The sequence below is a fragment of the Colossoma macropomum genome, unplaced genomic scaffold (assembly GCF_904425465.1).
Source record: "Colossoma macropomum unplaced genomic scaffold, Colossoma_macropomum, whole genome shotgun sequence".
In the NCBI taxonomy this organism is placed as follows: Eukaryota; Metazoa; Chordata; class Actinopteri; order Characiformes; family Serrasalmidae; genus Colossoma; species Colossoma macropomum.
The window spans coordinates 4,431,898-4,451,835 of NW_023494786.1; the positions used below are offsets into that span (position 1 = coordinate 4,431,898).

Below are 19,938 nucleotides of genomic sequence, written 5' to 3' on the forward strand. Positions count from 1 at the left end.
AGACAGACAGATAGATAGATAGACAGACAGATAGATAGATAGACAAACAGACAGACAGACAGACAGATAGATAGATAGATAGATAGATAGATAGATAGATAGACAGAGAGACAGACAGCCAGAGAGATAGATAGATAGACAGATGGATGGACAGTGTTGCTGACGTTGATGGCTGCAAAGAAAACCGCTCCCACATCAACAGACTGGTAAAAGATACCCAACATCCTGCTGCACACGTTAAATAAGCTAATCTTCCTAAAGAAGCAGAGTCTGCTCTGTCCCTTCCTGTGGACAGACTCAGTGTTACACCTCCTGCCCAGTCTGGTGTGAAGGTGAACACCCAGCTATCTGTAGCCTCCCGAGACCTCCATCTTCTCCCAGGTTGTAATTGGTGTTCAGATTAGTCCTGATCCTCCTAAAGTCCAGACCTCCTTCGTCTTGGCCACATTTAATACATTTAATTAAGCTTTTAGATAATATAGGTAATGACCTACAGGTATCTCAGTCTGTAACTGGATGATAGGTTGGACTGGTCAGCTAATACAGACATCCTGTACAGGAAGGGGCAAAGCCGGCTTTACTTCCTGAGGAGGCTGAGGTCCTTTAACACCTGTAGGAAGCTCCTGCAGATGTTCTATCAGACTGTGGTTGCCAGCTGTCTTTCTGATGCCGTGGTGTGCTGGGGCGGAAGCATGAAAAAGAGAGACGAGATGTGACTGGACAAGCTGGTCAGTGTGGAACTGGACTTTGTGGTTAAGGTGGCCGAGAGAAGGACTCTGCACAAACTGCTCTCCATTATGGAGGATGATGGCCACCTACTGCACCATCATCATGGACAGGAGGAGCAAGTTTAGTGGCAGGTTGCTGTCACAGAGCTGCTCAACCGACAGACTCAGGAGATCCTTTGTCCCTCGAGCCATCAGGCTCTTCAGCTCTTCCCAGTGGGGCCAGAGGAGAAGAGAGAAGAGGGAAGAGGAGAGATGAGGACTGAATCTGGATCTCATGTTAAATCACAAATCATAGGCCTTATATCTCATGCTTAATCTTATGTTTCTTTTTATCCATCTGGATACCTTACTGCACATATTGCACTTTCTGCACACCTTATTGCACATCTTGCACATCTGGACACTCCACAGTAGACACTTTATTTTGGTACCAATATCCGCACATATTTATTCAGTACCGTTATATGCCGTTACCTGTGCCTCTTTAAAGTCATTATTGCACTGCGTCTTTTCATCTCAGGTTAAAGATCTTATTCCAGATTGTTGTATTGTTCTTTTTGTGTATATGTCTGTAGATAGGATCTTTCATATTTATTCTTCCTGTTATATTGTTTACATCCTTATTACTGTCCTGTGTTGTGTGACTGCTACTGGCTGCTAAATTTCCTTCGGGATCAATAAACTATCTATCTATCTATTTCTTTATCTATCTATCTAGAGGAGGACATCTGGTTCCCATCGCCACCACTGTGAACATTTTTATTTTTATATTGATGGTCTTTAAAGTAGCTGCTGTATACAGGAGAGCAGCACATTATTCCATCTCAACAAACATACAGGCACATTTAGTGACCGCACGTCTAGGAGAGCCGGCCTAAAAACACAGAATCCAGAGTTCTTAAAAATAACAGTAATTATCACAAAGTGTTACAAAGCTACGCTTCAACTGAATTTAAACGCTCCACAGCCTTGTTCCACATTTCACACTGTAATTTATATTTCGGGTTAAAAGAATACGAACTCACTCCAGCAGAACATTTTCCAGTGAAAATGTTTCATTGCGGTGAAAGAAGGTGGTTGTGGATCTTCCCATGAAAGTGAAACTGGTTTCTCGGCTACAGGTGCAGATTGAATGATTTTAGCTGAGTGTTCGTACAGAGGTGTCACCTAAAGTCATTAGTCTTGAAGACAGTGCTACATTAACGTTAGTGATCTTAGACAGATGTTCAGTAAAGCTCCTTCAGAAAAGTGTTACCTAAGGGCACCACGACATACGGATAAGTGACCCTTCCGCTTTCTTAGATCTCCAGCATGGATTTGAAACACCAAGTCCACATGCATGTCATTTCTGAGGAGTATCTTCATTTGAATAGATCTTAGCTTTATACTGGGAGAAGAAAGTGTAATATTATTCCATATTATATCCCAGGATTTTTCAGATAATGATTCATAGAAGTTTGCTCTGTGATGTTTTTAAAAATGGGACAATGACAATCTCTGATTTTCATACATAATTTGGATACAATTTTTCTTTTTGATTTTCAAAATCGATCAAAGTCACTTGTAAAGAGGAAGGTTTAAGATCAATATATCCACTGTGAACAATTCTGACTCTGTAAGTCCAGAACAGAGCATTTCACCATTTTAACCACTTAATTATGTGGAAATAAAAAAAAAAATCTAGAAATAAATGTCAAAAAAGAAACTCACATTACACTACGGACATTGTCAATCTGACACACACTGTGTTCAAATATCAGCGTGAAGCACTTTTATCCAGGACTGATGGAGTAAAGTAACAGACAGAAGGCCAAATCGGCTTCTGAAGGTGAATAAACAGCCATCAAAATCTTAATTTTAAATTATAATCCAGTGCATTAAGATGAAATCCATCTGAAAAGTTTATGTCCCTTAGACTTCAGTATAAACCACGACAGGATCTGCCTCTGAGCTTTTCTGATCTGAACTCACATTTCAGACATTTTCAAACAGCTGATGGGCGGAAATGTTCTGTAACTCTGTACTTTAATCCAGAGTGACAGGCTTACAGATGTTTACAGGTTTTGTTTGTCTCGAAATTACAAGTTTAAAAGAGCTGCGTTGGCCGGGAATCGAACCCGGGTCAACTGCTTGGAAGGCAGCTATGCTAACCACTATACCACCAACGCTGGAAGACTGCTGCAGACATCAGGAAGGAAAAGTCTCAATCTGGTACAACACTGATCTCCAATAAGGCCACAGCTGATGTTACAATAGATAGATAGATAGATAGACAGACAGATAGATAGATAGATTACTGACACCAATACAATTTAAGTTTAATTTTATATTAAATGGCAGACGAGTATTTGTTGGTGTTTATGAGTTTAAAAAAACAGCAGTCACTTTTCTTCTTTTAGAAAGGTAATGGGACACATTGAACTCTGTTCATGGAAAGTGCGAGATGTGTAGAGTGCTTATTTTTATAGATTTAAAAGCCCTGCGTTGGCCGGGAATCGAACCCGGGTCAACTGCTTGGAAGGCAGCTATGCTCACCACTATACCACCAACGCTGGCAAACATCTGGAGCTGAAAAGCCTCACAGTCCAGAGGGAACCATCTACTGCATTCCACACAAACCCACTAACTCTGAATAAACACACTCTGCACTGCCTCCCTCTAGCGGCTGATCCAGGTACTGCACTAATCCTGCACTGCTAGCTGCAGTTTCAGATCATTTTCTGAGCCGTTCTCAGCTCTGAGTGCAGCTCAGAAAGGAGCAAATCACCGTATCACCTCTGTAGAAGAACCTAGAACACCCAGAACGTTCTGCTGAGTCTGTGTTGAAGAAGCAGCTCCATCTTTCAGTTAAAGCTAAATTAAACTCTGATTTAGTCCAGTAGGTTTTTGATGCTGGACACAGATGGATTTTTCTCTCTACAGCTGCAGATTCAGCAGCTCCATGCAGCTCCGCATCAACCACACTTTACTGTGAGGAACCCAAATCCCTACTTACGCTGGGGTGAATGTAGTAAAACTACATTTCCCGAAATGCCTCGGCGGCTGTCTCCATAGTAACCGGCTGTGTTGTGATGCGACTGGCTCCACCTTTATTCTGCCGAGGCTGTAAAGGTAGTGATTATACAGTGCGGTAAATTCAGTTTTAGTGATTATTAATGTGTTTATTCTGTGTTTATCATTTTAAAATCGTTATTAGAGATGATTAAGGAGCCTCTGCAGAGTTTTAATGAGGTCCTAATCCAGCATTCTGTGCTGATTTACTCATTTTAAAGCAGGTTATTCCAGTAAGAAGAGCTAAAAGCTAAAAGGCTGTTTGCTGTGTACAGGATTAGTGCAGTACCTGGATCAGCCGCTAGATGGAGGCAGTGTAGAGTGTGTTTATTCAGAGTTAGTGGGTTTGTGTGGAATGCAGTAGATGGTTCCCTCTGGACTGTGAGGCTTTTCTCCTCCAGATGTTCTCCAGCGTTGGTGGTATAGTGGTTAGCATAGCTGCCTTCCAAGCAGTTGACCCGGGTTCGATTCCCGGCCAACGCAGCTCTTTTAATTCAATAGAATAAATACCAACAAAAACTCTACACATCTGGCACTTAAAATGAAATGAAACTTAAAATAAAGTTATTGTAATGAGCCTTAAATCATCAATGAACACTTCAAATGTCAGTGTCCACCTTTAATATGGTGATTTCGGGCTGTGCGACCTCACTGACACTGAACTTCTCTATGAAATATATTCCTAACAATCGTCCAGTTACACCATAATTACAATGTGACTTGGTTCAAGTGATTTATTGTTAAAAGAATGACTTTTCCCTATTAATTAATTTAATTTAATACTGAAAGTTATTTTATTCTGTGTCCCAAATTTTATGCACAACCATGTTACCCAAACCTGTAACCTTCCCACTTCGTAAAAATAAAAGAACATTCCATTTATTATGATATAAACGGGAAGTTGCACTATTTTGTTGTTTTCTGCAGAATGAGACAGGTCAGTATTCTCATTAGATTTTCACAGAGTTATTGGACTGGATGGGGAAAGCTGGATCATTCAACTCTGTTACCAAAATCATTGTTAGAAAAAAGAAAATATGTCTATATTTTTAAATTTATGTAATCTATGTGGTCAATAGTAGTTCACACACTTCATGTGCACCCTGTCAAGCTAACCATAAACCCTGTAACATCCTGTTACTTTCAACCCTGTTACCCATTTTCAACCTTCAGTTATTTTAAATGAAGATTAAATGAACATAAAACTAACATAAAATTAAATGAATATAAAACCTTTTGATTAAAAAATGTTTAGCTTTTTCTTCTGATCTGTGTTATATACTACAGGGAGATTCACTCAAAAGAGGCCCCGAATATTCTGCTGTAACTCTCATTAGGATGAAGCAATCTGAACCAAAAAAAATCCACTACATATCTTGACGTATGTGTGATTGATTGCATTCCATGTGATGCTGGAAGTGACCGTTTTCTGCCAGACACATGAAGGGGTACGGGGGTCTGCACCTGGAAGTTGTAAATGGAGGTTAAACATCGCAACGCCTGTCCGGCGCCTACCTCATCGTTCTGACGCAGGGGCATCCTGGCTTGTTCGAAGCTCCATATAATGAGGAGCTCAATGCACTTGGTTTGGTTCAGATTGCTTCGTCCTAGCAAGAGTTATTACAGAATAATCGGGGCCTCTTTCCAGTGAATCTCCCTGTATAATGGAGAATATGATCTCTGTGTTTAATGCTGTCAGCCAGAATTCAACTCTGTTGAATTCATATTTGGTGAAAATACACACACACACACACACACACATCATCTAAACCACTTATCCTTCCGGGTCACAGTGGGGTGCTGGAGCCTATCCCAGCTGTGATTGGGTGGAAGGCAGGAGACACCCTGGACAGGTTGCCAGTCTATTTGGTGAAAATAGTCTTAAAACATTTAATTTGATAGTTTATATTACCAGAAGTTTAAATTTCATAACAAGAGTCATTAGTTAAATTGCATATTGCATAAAAGTTTCCAACGCTCTGCTGATCAATAACTGAGTTCAAACCTCAACATCAGCACAAAAACTGTACCGGGAGCTGCATGGCAGAGATTCGGCAGTTCGAAAAGAAGCGGTGGTTGGTTTCACAGGTCTCGGAGGAAGCCTGTGTTAGCCTTCACCCTCCTAGCGTTGATAGCGTCGTGTGATTGGGGGAGTCCTAACTAGCGGGTGGAATTGGAGACGACTAAATTGGGGAGAAAATCGGGTAAAAACTAAAACCTGCACCAAAGTGGTAAACATGTCCCGTCCCAACTTTTTTGAAACTTAAAAAAAAAAAAAAAGTTGCAAAAAAGTCTTTGGAACACTTCTAGCTTTGATTACGGTGCACATTCACTGTGGTGTCCAAATCATGTGTAAAAAAATGATGAATCTTGGCATTGTGAAAACAGGGAAGAAAAAAACACTGATGGGAATCTGGTCATTCAGTATATTCGGGTACACAGCTCACTTAATTTACCACATGACATTACTGAGCCCAGACCTGACCACCTGAAGCAACCCCAGATCATAACACTGCCTCCAGAGGCCTTTACCGTGGGAACTATGCATGATGGGTGCATCGCTTCATGCGTTTTATGTCTTACTCTGATGCACCCATCGCTCTGGAATAGGGTCAATGTGGACTCATCAGACCATATGACTTTTTTCCCATTGTTCATTGAGTCCAATCTTTATGCTCACTAGCAAATTGAAGCCTTTTTCTGATTAACCTCATTAACAAGTGGTTTTCTTATGGCCACACAACTGTTCAGTCCTTATTCTGTGAGCTCTCATCACATTGTGCATTTGGAAATGCTCCTACTTAACTATTAAACATAGCCGTGAGTTCTGCTGATGATTATTTTTAATTTGACTTCACCAAGGGTTTACGTGATCTCTGATCATCATCATTCAGGTTTTTTTTTCCTGACCACATTTCTTCCACAAAGTTGACAGTTCACCATGATCCTTTCAAGTTTTAATAATGCATTGGACAGTTCTTAAGCCAATACCAGTAATTTTGACAGTCTCCTTAGTTATCATTTTGCTTGATGCAGACCAATAATTTGACTCTTCAGAAACACAGTAACATCTTTTCCATGATCATGGAATATGTTTTCCGATATGGTTGTTTAAGAAATGAGATGCTACTCACTGCATCAGTTAGGGTTATAAGAATTGTTGCCAACTTGAAACACATTATTCACTGCAGTAATTATCAAATCAAAGGCTCCTAGATATTTGCATGTTTAAATCCAAATGCTGACTTTTTCTTGGCCAGTCATTGTATATTTATTAAAAGATTATTCTCTCTTCATACTACTCTTGTTGTATCATTGTTTTGCTGGATCTGGTGTTGACCAGAGGAGGATTGTCCCCTCTTGAGTCTTGGTTTTTTCTTCCTCTATGGGAGATTTTATTGCCACTGATGCCTTTGGTGATGCTCATTGGGACTTGGACCTGGATTTTATGTAAAGCTGCTTTGTGACAATGACTGTTGTAAAAATCATTATATAAATACATTTTGACGAGTTGAATCAGGATGAGAGAAAACACATTGTAAATCAGTGTAATTTTGTGATTAGTGTAGTGTAGTAGGTAACACCTCTGCCTTCTACAGTGTAGACTGGGGTTCAATCCCCTGCCTGAGCAAACACCCTACAAAATACCAATAAGAGTCCTTGGGAAAGGCTCCTAACACTAATATCACTTACATGTGTAAAATGATCAAATTGTACGTTGCTCTGGATAAGAGCATCTGCCAAATGCCATAAATGTAAATTGTGAAGCAGCTGAGTCAGTTCATTTTGTTTTTTTCCATCCTGTTCATTATCAGAGTGTTGATGTATACTTCTCAGAATTTGGAGCTTGCTGCGTTTGTTCTGTACTGCATTTGGTTTATAGCTGTATGTACATGTCATCTGTCCCTCTTTTTCTTCCACTCTGCAGATTGTCTGGGTGTATGGTTACAGTTAAAGGATGTTCTACTCTGGCTTCAGCTCTGAAATCAAGCTCATCCCACCTGAGAGAACTGGATCTGACCTATAATCACCCAGGAGACTCTGGAGTGAAGCTGCTGTCTGATCTACTGGAGGATCCCTACTGCGCACTGGAGAAACTACGGTGAGTTACTGACTTACTGTCTCCATACACAGACTGACTGTAATTATACAAATTATACACATTACTGACTGTAATGTTTTACTGTAGATGTGTTTGTCTTGATGGTGAGGCGGTGAATTGTTGTTCTGAAAATGATCATAAGTAGCATAAGGACACTGAGGTCAAATGCTCAGTAGGGTTTTGAGATTCAGTGTGAAAACAGTGATGAGACTAACAGCTGTGGTTTGGCCATAGACATAATTGACCACTATGCTTATCTCTGAAAGAGATGCTAATGCCTCCCAGAATGTCTCTGGCTTCTTTAGCAGCACACATACTGTAGGCTAGCATACAATAGTATGATAAAATTTGAGCATTTATGAGAGAAACAAAGACAGACAGTGGGAGAGAGGGTGAGAAAGAGAGAAAGAGAGAGAGAGAGAGAGAGAGAGAGAGAGAGAGAGAGAGAATGTATGAGTTTAAACCTGCATTTTCAGCTGAGCATAAATGGATAAATAAATACATAAGTAACTAAATAAAAATAAACAGAGTAAGTGGAGTCAAATCAACAAAGTATTTTCTGAATGGTTGTTTAAAAATAATTTTATAATAGTAATAAGAAAGGATCTGCAGTTCTTCTGAAATATTTCAATTTTAATGAAAAAAACAAATCATCATTGTAAATTGTCTTTATTATTGTTTTCAAAATATTTTCAAATTACATTTCATAACAGAATATTTAATTTTAAATGAAATTGTTCTCCAGCCTGTAGAACTGTTGATGGTGTTGAACATTCTCTACATCTGTAAGATCACAGAGATACTACAGTTTTACAGTTTGATCATTTCAGGGTAAAAACCTCCAGCCTGACAGACACATCTTAAATACTGAGTTTACCTTCTTACAGAACGACTGACTGAGCTGAAATATTAACTGGCTTTACTGTTAAAAGTGGAACACAGCAGAAGTTGATCTGAACTTTTTAGAGCTTTAAATTATAAATAATGATTTTTGTTCATTTGAAGTATTGTTTAATTAAAATTTGAGTTTCTTTCACAGTATTTATTTGAGTTAAATATTTCACTAGTTTGCAAATAAACTAGTTTCATATTGATAAATTCTCACAAATGGCAGAGAACACACACACACACATGCACACACACACACACACACACAGATACACACACACAAAAACTCAGGGAGAGAGAAAGAACACACACATACACAGGAAGAGAAAGAGATACAGACATGGCGAGTGAGAGCAGAAAGAAATATTAACTTTCCTTCAAGGTTCCACTAAACATGGCAATATTGCTGTTTTGCAGAGAAAATGTAGTGGTCAGTGGAGATTTGTGTCGCAGGAGTCGCTTCACCATCTCTAGAGTAGAATTTCATCTTGTTGCAACACCCTGAATGAGAGATTCTTGCTTCTGTTCAAGTGCAACTTGCTGTTTACTTAATTCATATGCATTTGATGGACTGCGCTTAAAGTGTTTGACAATCTTGTGACATTTAGCCAGAAGACTTTCGAATCCACTGTCGGGAAGTGAAACCGTGACCATTCTTTGCAGACTGTGGGCAACGCAGGGCAAGTGTTCAAATGGTAGCAGCCATTTTTTTCCCCAAATGGTAGCAGCCATTCTTTTGCCACATCCGGAAAGTGATCAGCACATGCCTCTGTGTAGTTTCACGTTTCTTTTCACGTCTCGCTCACATTTTTTGTTATTCGTCCACGAGTACCAGTCCTCCCGTAATGTTAACTGACGAGGCCCCGAAGAGAGAGTTTCGGTAGGGTGTTTTGCTTTGAGGTGGAATGTCAAAGACAAATTACTTCTGTGGTAATTAAATTCGGCTTTGCAAACTGTGCAGATTACTTTCGTTTCTCCAAAGTTCCATCAGGCAACTTTTTAAAGTAAAACTTTCTGCCTAAAACTCCATCCTTGTCCTTATCCATCTTTTAGGCAGGATCATTCAGTTTGGCGGTACACCTCGTCATAGGTCAGACGCCACAGGAAGTAAACACCCAGCTGCGTTAATTGCGTACATTTTTTTAAACATTTCAAATTAATCATTCGACAAGGCGGGGCAGTCGAACCAGGGAACCAGCCTTGTGACCGGAAGGTTGCCGGTTTGGTCCATGGAGCTCACAGTACACAATTGAAGTGCCTTTGAGCAAGGCATCTAACCCCCAACTGCTCCCCGGGCGCTGTGGATAGGGCTGCCCACCGCTCCGGGCAAGTGTGCTCACTGCCTTTTTTTCTCTGCAGTTTCCCTTCGGGATCAAAGCTCTAACTATCTATCTATCTATCTATCTAATGATCTGTTTTATTCATTATTTTATTTTAGTTTAGATTTGATATGAAGTATAATGAATGTATAAATGTGTGTGTTTGTTCTTCAGAGTGGATCATGGAGGGAAGATCAGGATCAAACCAGGACTGAAGAAATGTAACACACAAACAAACACAGACTATACACACACACACACACACACAAACACACACAGATACACACACACACACACACACACACACATACACACAAAATGCACAGTACTCACACATGTACACAATGCATATTATACATACTCTATATACAAACACTGTAAACACGTGCACACTTTTTTTCTACACTCTAATCTGTGTGTGTGTGTGTGTGTGTGTGTGTGTGTGTGTACAGATGCTGTTGATCTCACTCTGGATCTAAACACATTGAACAGAAATCTCTCTCTGTCTAAGAGGAACAAAAAGGTGAAGTGGGTGAGAGAAGATCAGCGTTATCCAGATCATCCAGACAGATTTGATTACTGGTTTCAGGTTCTGTGTATGGAGAGTCTGACTGGATGCTGTTACTGGGAGGTTCAGTGGAGCGGAGAGAGAGCTGATATATCAGTATCACACAGAGGAATCAGGAGGAAAGGACTCAGTAATGACTGTGTGTTTGGAAACAATAATCAGTCCTGGAGTCTGATCTGCTGTAATGACAGATACTCTGTCATACACAATAATGAGGAAACTGACCTACCTGCGCCCCCTCCCCCTCTAACAGAGTAGGAGTGTATCTGGATTGGGGGTCTGGCACTCTGTCCTTCTACACCATCTCCCCTAACACACACAGACTGACCCACCTACACACATTCACCACCACATTCACTGAGCCGCTCTATGCTGGATTTAGAGTTTATTATGACTCCTCAGTGAGTCTGTGTGAGACAGAATAACCTCTACAGACAGAGAGAGAGAGAGAGAGACACAGACAGACAGACAGTCACAGTGAGATAGAAAAAGCGCAAGAAAGAGATAAAAAGAGACAGAGGTGCACTTCTTACTGAACTGTCCAAAATATGAATCTATCAGAAATAAATATTTTAAATCAATTTGAAAATAGATTCAGGAATAGATTCAGGACAATGGGAGATAATGATAAATTAGTGATTATATTAGAAGAGGGTCAGTCAGCGTCCACTGCAGCCAGGATCATTCTTTTGTTATTAAAGATCATAACAGTAGCCTCGACTGTGAACGTCTATTTCCGTCTGCCACCGTTACAATATTTTGGGAAAAAGTAATGTAAATTAGTTTGGTCTCAGAGATTTGTTTAAATTCAGAAAACAATAATTGTGCATGAATGTTAGCAGAAATGTCATACTTAAGTGTGTTACCATTTTTCCATTTAGAAAATTAACAAATACTCCTCCAACAATTATTTATACCAGCTCCAACTTAACTTTTTTCTCATAAAATCATTTTCTTCACCCAATTATTTCATGTTTGTTTATTGTATTCCTGAAAAATAACTTTACAGAATTTTTCTTAATTTTTCCAAAATGTATGCCAACTCCAATTTGTTTTTCCTGAATATACATTTTTTTCACATTTTTTAAATTTCATTTTTACAGTTTGATTTATTCATTTAAATTTATCATATCATAGTCCAGTACTCACTCGCTCTGGAGGAGCGTTATGCTGTATATGGATGAAATGAAGATAAAGCTCTCCTTGATGCTGATCTAATTTTAGGAGAGCCTTTCGTGTTAGCGAGCCATGAGGATGGACACTCTGCAACTCTGGATTTTGAGCCGCTCCATTTGTGCTTCTGTCCAGCTGTAACAGGTGCTGACCATCCTCTGAGGGTCAACTTACAAACTTTACCCTCCGTCCGCATAGCAACAGCATCTAGATTTACTCCTTCTACCACACCTTCTACCTGCACGGACTGCACGCTGCACCCACACAGAGGCGTGTACATATTTTCACAGAATACTTGAACTGAAAATGTCAATATATCAGCCATTTGATAGTGAAAATACAAATTTGTTATTATTAACTAATCATATGTAATAACTCATAATAATGAAATACACTTTGTGACATAACTTATGTTTACAATTATTAGTATTATGTATATTTAGCAGTTCAGATTAATGTTTTCATTAACAAGAGTGACACATTTAAGAGCCAATATCATCAAATCATCAACAACATACTTTTTGAAATAAGAGTTTTTAATGTAGGAAATAAACATTTTTAGTTTCAAAATGCGCTGTTCACTCCCCAGTCCATATATATGTAAAGTAAACTGGAAAAACTGCCTGTTTTGAATTTACTCTTTTTGTGATGTCACAAAACCTCAACATTCAGCCTGCAGCAGTTTAGCTCCACCCATTCACTCTGATGTGAGTATAGCCTAGACTGCTTTTTGAATATGATACAGCACAGCCAATCAGAAAAGCTCATTCAAATTTATCAATCTTAAAGATGCAATAATAAAAACAGCCTGTTTAATTGTAAGAGATTAAGAGATGCTGAAAAAGATCATGTAGAAATGAATTATGACTGTTTTTGGTTCATAAAACTACAGAAATATATATATATATATAAAACATTCTACCTGCATAGACACTTAATACATGAACTAAAAATCTCAATATATTGTCCCTTTTAATGGTGAAAACACTGTTTTATTATTCAAACTGTGAAAAAATAAAAATTACAAAATCATTTTTTATTGTTACTTTTTTAATTTTTCTTATTAATTTTAAAGCTACAAGATTTTGCTATCTAGGCAATTATACACAGCCTGGCTGTGGAACATTCTAGATTTGTCCAATCTGGTTGGAGTTGCAGAAATGATGGGTGAAGTCTCAGCCTACTATTGAAAATTGGCTCCTCCCTCTGTCCACTAATCCTATTTTTGTCAAAATAATAAAAGCCGAGGTGAGGTAGGGCGGGGTCTAAATCATGAATATTCATTAGCTGTGTGTTAAAACTGTTGAAGGAAGCCGGGTCATGTTCCTCACACTTCCTATTGGACAGGTCAGACTTACGACTTAATGGGGAAGTGCACTGAATTTTCAGAATTTAACCATAATAATGCATAACTCAGTGTTTGAGATGAACCTAGGCATTCAGAGTAGTTTGGAATGAAGTGGTTGATTGTAGAGACTCAAATTTCTTTACCACGGCCGTGATAGGAATATAGACATTTTATTTGCTAACCAAAACCACCAGCGAACCTACACATGTCTTCTGAGTTTATATGGAATGTTGATGATGGAAAATAGTGGTAAATCTGAAAATCATATCCATTTCATGTAATAACTTTCTGTGAGGGAGCTTTTAGAGGTGGACGTTTGGTTCCTATCACCACCACTGTGATCAGTTCTGACTTGGTAAGTTTCTCTTAAATGGAGTGTTTCACACCAAACCACTCTGAAAGACTGTCTTTACATGTTAACCACTTTTTGAATATAGAAAAGTGGGTGGAATTCCACCTTTAATCACACTCCTAGTAATGTCAGGGCCTGCAGCTTTAGGTGGGTTGACCGTCAGCAGGGTTCTCCTCACATTAGGGGGTTGAGATCTTCACTGCTGCTCCATGGTCAATGCTCAATGTTGTTGGTGCAGGTGAGGTGATTCTTCCTCCTGTGGTCAGTGACTGTTTGATTGCTCTGCCACATTCATTGTAGGTTGTTGGTTGTGAAGGGTTCCTGTATTTTCAGTGCATATGAAGCCTTGACTCTCATGCTGCACGCAGTGAGGCTGTTTCTAGCTGCCCTGAGTGCTGCTCTGTCACCTGATCTGAATAAAACATGGCGGCTTTGAGCAGCTCAATGTTCAGCCAGGGCTTCTGGATGGGCTGTGCAGTGACAGATCGTCTACACACTCGCTTATATAGAAGCCCTGAAAAAATTGGTGGGATCACCACACCTAGAAAATGTTCACCCAGATTTTTTTACTTCGTAGCAAACAAACAAATCACGGATATGATTAATAGCTGAACATTCTGGCTTTGTAAAGCATCTCAAACAAATTAAATAAAATTATTTTAACTAATGGAATATCTTTTGCCAGATCAAGTAGAGAATAAAAATAATGGAATAACTCAATGTTGAGGGAAAAAAATGGTTATTTTCATTTCTAAAATAAATACTGGCGCAAATGTAAAAACGCAAATCAGTCTGCAGTTAAAAGGAAGTGCTTACAGACCTTAACGAGCTGTTGGACTTGGCTAATTGAAAGAAAACATGGCTCCAATAACAGAGTTGTCTGTTGAAACAATGGAAAGGATTATAAAATTTCTTCAAGAAGGAAATCTAACAAGGAATATGGCAAAAGATGTCGATTGTTCTCAATCAGCTGCGTCTAAAATTTGGTGCAGGTTTAAACAAAAGGGTAAGGTTATAAAAGAAACACGTGGGCAGAGCAAGGAAGACAGCAAAACATCAGGATAGAAAACTCCAAGCAAGATGCCTTGAAAATAAAACAATGCACAAAAAACAAATGAAAAACAAAGAGGCAGAAACAGGAGTCAGTTTTTTGTGACAGAGCTGTAAGAAATCAGCTGAATGAAATGGAACTTACATTTAGAAAAGCCAACTGAAAACCAGCATTAACACCTGAACAGAAGAAAACGAGGCTGCAGTGGACTAAAGAGAAGCAGGCGTGGAGTGTGGATGATTGGATGAAAATGATATTCACTAATGATTCACAAATCTGCATTGGCCAAGAAGATGATGCTGAAACTTTTGTCTGGTGCCGCTTTAATGAAAAATATAAAGAAAGAAAACAGATTTCCTCACTCAGTTATGAGATGGGGTCACATGTCAGGTAGAGGACCAGAGGAGATGATTAGATCACCTCAACAGTCAGTGCACAGGTGTACACTGATGTTTAGGACACTTTTCTCACTCCAGCAATAGAAAATAGTTTTGATGATGAAATCATTTTTCAGACATCTCACCACAGAGCAAAAAGTGTTAAAGTTTTTCTTCAGGAAAGGCAGATTAGCTCAGTGACATGGACAGAAAACAGACCAGATCTCAATCTGATTGAGCATTTAAGGTTGAAATTTTTAAAATATTGTTCCACGACAGGGCTTCATCCTGCAAAGTTGATCTGTTAACCGTTAAGCTGGAACCAGCTTAATGTAGCATAGTGTTTTTCATTAGTAAAGTCCTCAAAGAAATCAGGCTGTAATAAAAGCCTGAGGTGCAGCAACAAAGTACTAACAGTGCTTTTTTTGGTGATGATTTCATATTTTTTCTAATTTATCTGGAAAAAGATAAATGCCATTAATTAACATAATTTAATTTAATTTAATTTGTTTGAGGTTTGTTTCACAAAGCCAGAATGTTCAGTTATTGAACAAAAACAGTTTTGTGTCATATCTGTGATTTTTTAATTTGCTATGAAGTAAAAATTTAGGTGAACATCCTTCAAGTGTGGGGATTTAATACTTTTTGCCATGGGATGTAGCCAGTGACAAACAATACATACTGCAGTAGATGCTGTAGAAGTAAATGATGCAATGTTTCTATGGAAGCATCAAGGTTTTTGTAAAAAATGTCAGTATCAAAATTACAGTGAAAATGTAATGTGTAAAATGGCAATGTATTTGTATGTTTGCGTTTAACAAACGTCTTAGGAAGGATGGCTTTGTTGTAGGATTCAAGCTGGACTCTCTGGAGCTTGTGGCAGAACAAAGGACTCTCAATCTCATGTCTTGCTACTGTAATGCTGCAATTTCCATCCATACAAGTTAGCAGATAAGGTCAATAGAAATGTAGCCATGTTAAAACAGAACATCTGAAGGAGAAAAGTCCCACAGTCCAGAAGGAACCATCTACTGCATTCCACACAAATTCACTAACTCTGAATAAACACACTCTATACTGTCTCCCTCTAGCGGCTCTTCCAGGTATTGCACTAATCCTGCACTGGTCCCCAGTAACACAACAGCTAATGTTACAATGCTATAGGAGTTATTGTTAGGAATTTTCCTATTCTAAACTTGTGTCAGCATCGCAAGAACATAAACCATTATTTGACTCCATCAAAACCTCAAGAAAAAAAACTGACAAAAAAGACATTATTTTGAAATAATCAGTGAAATCTTGAGAAAAAGACAACCAGTCAAAATCTCAAGAAATAAAAAATCAACATAATCAACATCTGGAGAAACAAGTTGTTTTGAGATAAAGTCTTACTGACACTTTATCTACATGTTTTTCAATTCTGTAATTCTATCAGTGTTTAACTGAGTGCTGTGGGAGATCATGTGTAATGAAATACTGAAAACAGTGCTTCATACAGAGCAGGGTTTTTCAACTGCTGGGCCACCAGTGGGCCATGAAGTAGTTCGTAGTTTGGGCCAGCATCATCACTTTGTAATAAAAAAAACATATGTGGAAAAAGATTAATATTACTAATCAAAGAATTAAACATTTTCAAATCCTAACCAATATAAACATCATCAGTTTGACGCAACATAGCCACAGGCACGCAATGCAAACAGTTAGCCAGAAAGTTTCTCAAGGTGCTTTCACACCTACCCTGTTTGGTGTGGTCCTATCACACTTTTACTTTGATTCACTCTGTTCTGACATGTAAACACTCCTCCTGTACTCAGGTCTGCAGCAAACAGCTGAACTGGTCTGGCAAAAAACAGAGGTCTCGGTCTGCTTCCAAGTGAATGCTGTTCCAGTTCACTGCTGGTGAGAATGCATTCTATAATGGAACAAGGGGATTCAGCTTTCCTCTTCTAGCAGCATGTTAGCACTGTACTGTCTGCAGAATCTGCCTGTGTTAACAACTGACTCTTTACAGACTCTCATTTGCTCTCATTTTATTGCTGCAACTCGAGCTGCTGTAAAATAAAATGGTAGCACTTTCTTTGAAGGGTGTCTACATAACACATTCATATCACCTTACATAAATACTTCATAACATGTTCATGAATGCTTAAATCAACATTCATAAACTATACATGTTTTACATGATATTAATATGGACTACAGTGTCATTTTACCGAAAGATGTTTTTCAAAATAAAAGTCCTCATTTTATTTATTATTTTCAGTGAAACTCCTCTTTTCTGGACTGTCAGCATTAAATGACCTGGCTTTATCCCTTTGGACAGAAAGTGTTTTGACACTTTTTGCCTAGATTTTCAACTTTTTAAAAAAAAAAAAAATTCTCAAGCATTTGTATTTTGCAATATGCTATTCTTTCTGCTTTTTACACTAATTATTCATATATAAAAAGTACTGTTCATTCAACACTCTATACATAATTGTGGAAAATGTTACTTAAACTAAGTTTAACTTTCTTGGGGTAAATGCTAACACTGTTATCCCAATTACTTTGGAGGTTTTATTTTTAGTGATGTTCTTCCTCACTTACGGTTTTGGAGAAGGCACAAGTATAACTGTGCATTAGTTATCCTGTGTAACTGAGGTTAAATGTGACAAGCACTGTTATCACAAGGAATGATTCCTTTTTTGGCATTACTTCAGTACAATCGAGTGGTGGCTCTTTGACTGTCCTCACTCAGGGTGCTGATAATTTTGTAAGAAATGTCCTTTATAAATTTGCCTTGCTTTGCCTTCACCATAAAAGTGATGGACGTCACGTTATCCTCACTAAAGTGCACGTTACATGAATGGATGGATCTTGAATGGAATGGATAAGTATTATGGACCACATAAAGTTTGAGACTTTAAGTTGATTGACTGTTTATTGCATATTTATGAGTAATTCACTGTCCATATAGTAAAGTGACATGCAAGACAACATTCATAAATGATTCATAGCATTTTAAGGAGCTGTTAATATACCATATAGTAAAGTGACATGCAAAGCAACATTCATAAGTGATTCATAGCATTTTAAGGAGCTGTTAATATACCTTATAGTAAAGTGACATGCAAAGCAGCATTCATAAGTGATTCATAGCATTTTTAAGAGATGTTTACAGACCATGTGTTTAAATAGTGATAGTGATTTACAATTAAATATCTACAATTATTTTCCTTACCTTTGCAGCAAGACCCAATGACTGTGAAAAGGAGTCAATAAACACCACAAGTAGGAAGGTCCTTTTTTTTATTGGCAAGACCACTGTTCAGAACAGGCACTTAAACATGCTGCTCAAACTCAAATCAGGAAACTTCAAACTCTTCTGAACATGGAACTGCGAAATAGGCAAAAATAAAATAATCCTCCTTTACAGTAAAATAAAGCTCTGCTGATCATTCAACACAGTTTCAACTATAAAAGGTCTTACACACTTAATTTTATAGTTAATATAGCCTATACCTGCTAATTCATCCTTTAACCCTGCAGGCGTGCAGACTGCAGGTCACAGCGAACAGTCAACAGTCTTGCCCAGCTAGCTAGTAAGTTAGCTAACAAAAAAGCGAAGGGAAAAATTTAAGACAAACATCAGTAATTTGAATACGAATGGACTTGATGAATGAATTCATTATCACTCCAGTTGGTTTCAGTACAGTTTCAGAACAGTAAGCTAAGTTAAATCAGTATCAGTTATTTTAAGTTCGAAAAAAAAAATGTTGTTAACAAGAGGTCTATTAATTTTTGGGGCTTAACTGAATCATGTAACTTAGCTAATTAGGTGACGTTAACATTAGCTTGATGCATTTTAATAGCTAATGTAAGGTAGTGTTAGCCTGCTAGCTAGTTAGCAAAGTTTCTTGGCTACAGTTACTGATCATAAGCAAAGTAGATAATTTAACTGCTATACTGCTAGTTATATATCATACCTCTGCTATGACAGTCTATCTAGCCCACTAACATAACGTTCATGCGCTTTCAGTATAAATAGGTTTATCCTGTACGTGTAGAGTTCCACACATCTGACTGCTCTTGTATGGTTTTTTATAGCCAGAAGAGGACAGACAACCAGCAGCAGTGCCAGTATTGTAACATATGACCAGTCAGCAGACGCTCACAGTTAAAAAACACAAACAAAGTTTTACTTGTGGATCCAGGCAAGTATAACGTAGTCAGCAAACAGGCATGGGTCAGTTACAATATAAACATTAGTAGAGAAATGGCTACCATAACAGACAAGGGGAAAACAGAGCGAAGTCCAAAAACAGGCCATGGGTCAAAACCATAAATCCAATAAACCAGGCAAAAGTACACAGGGGCAAATCCAAAAACAGAGTCAGAGAAAACGGAAAGCAGAAGGTCATACACACAATAGATAACAGGAAGAACGCTAAGTAGTTTCTCTAAGGAAAGCAATACCTCTTAATGATTCTAGCTATAGCCCAGGCTAAAATACTATCTATCTGAGTCATGTGACAAATACACAGGTGCACAGCATTAGTATTCTGGTGATCTTGAACGGTGATAGGATGATGAGCATCTCTGCGGAGTCATGTGAGCTGGCTGAGGATACTGGGAAATGGAGTCTGAGTTATTACTGGCCAGCGAAGGAAATAGCTCCTACTCCTGATTCCCCAGTGTATTCTGGGGAATGTAGTTCGTTGGCTCACTAGCCGAATGCGTGACAAGTATGATATCTTCAGACTCTTGCAGTGACTTGTGCCGTTTTGTTTATTTTCTTCATATTTTTGTTTTATTTTTCAGAGAATTTAAAATAATTTCAGTCTCAGAAGAAAACGAGCAAAGTGAAGGCAATACTCCTTAAGTAATGGCCACATGAGGTGGTGTGTTTTATTTTTTGTTTTAGAAAAGAGTTGAAGATTTTATCGAACACATCTGTATTGTGCAGTCCCATGTTCAGAAGAGTTTGTAGTTTCCTGATTTG

At 38.4% G+C, this 19,938-nt stretch overlaps 3 non-coding genes and 1 pseudogene across 3 annotated transcripts; 2 read left to right on the plus strand and 2 right to left on the minus strand.

Moving 5' to 3' along the window:
- The first annotated feature begins 804 nt into the window (after positions 1-804).
- Positions 805-11,081, plus strand: LOC118797307 (annotated as a pseudogene).
- trnag-ucc lies at positions 2,825-2,896 on the minus strand. Its single transcript has one exon. It is a non-coding gene; the product is annotated as a tRNA-Gly (tRNA).
- trnag-ucc lies at positions 3,209-3,280 on the minus strand. Its single transcript has one exon. It is a non-coding gene; the product is annotated as a tRNA-Gly (tRNA).
- Positions 4,191-4,262, plus strand: trnag-ucc. Its single transcript has one exon. It is a non-coding gene; the product is annotated as a tRNA-Gly (tRNA).
- Positions 11,082-19,938: the final 8,857 nt, after the last annotated feature.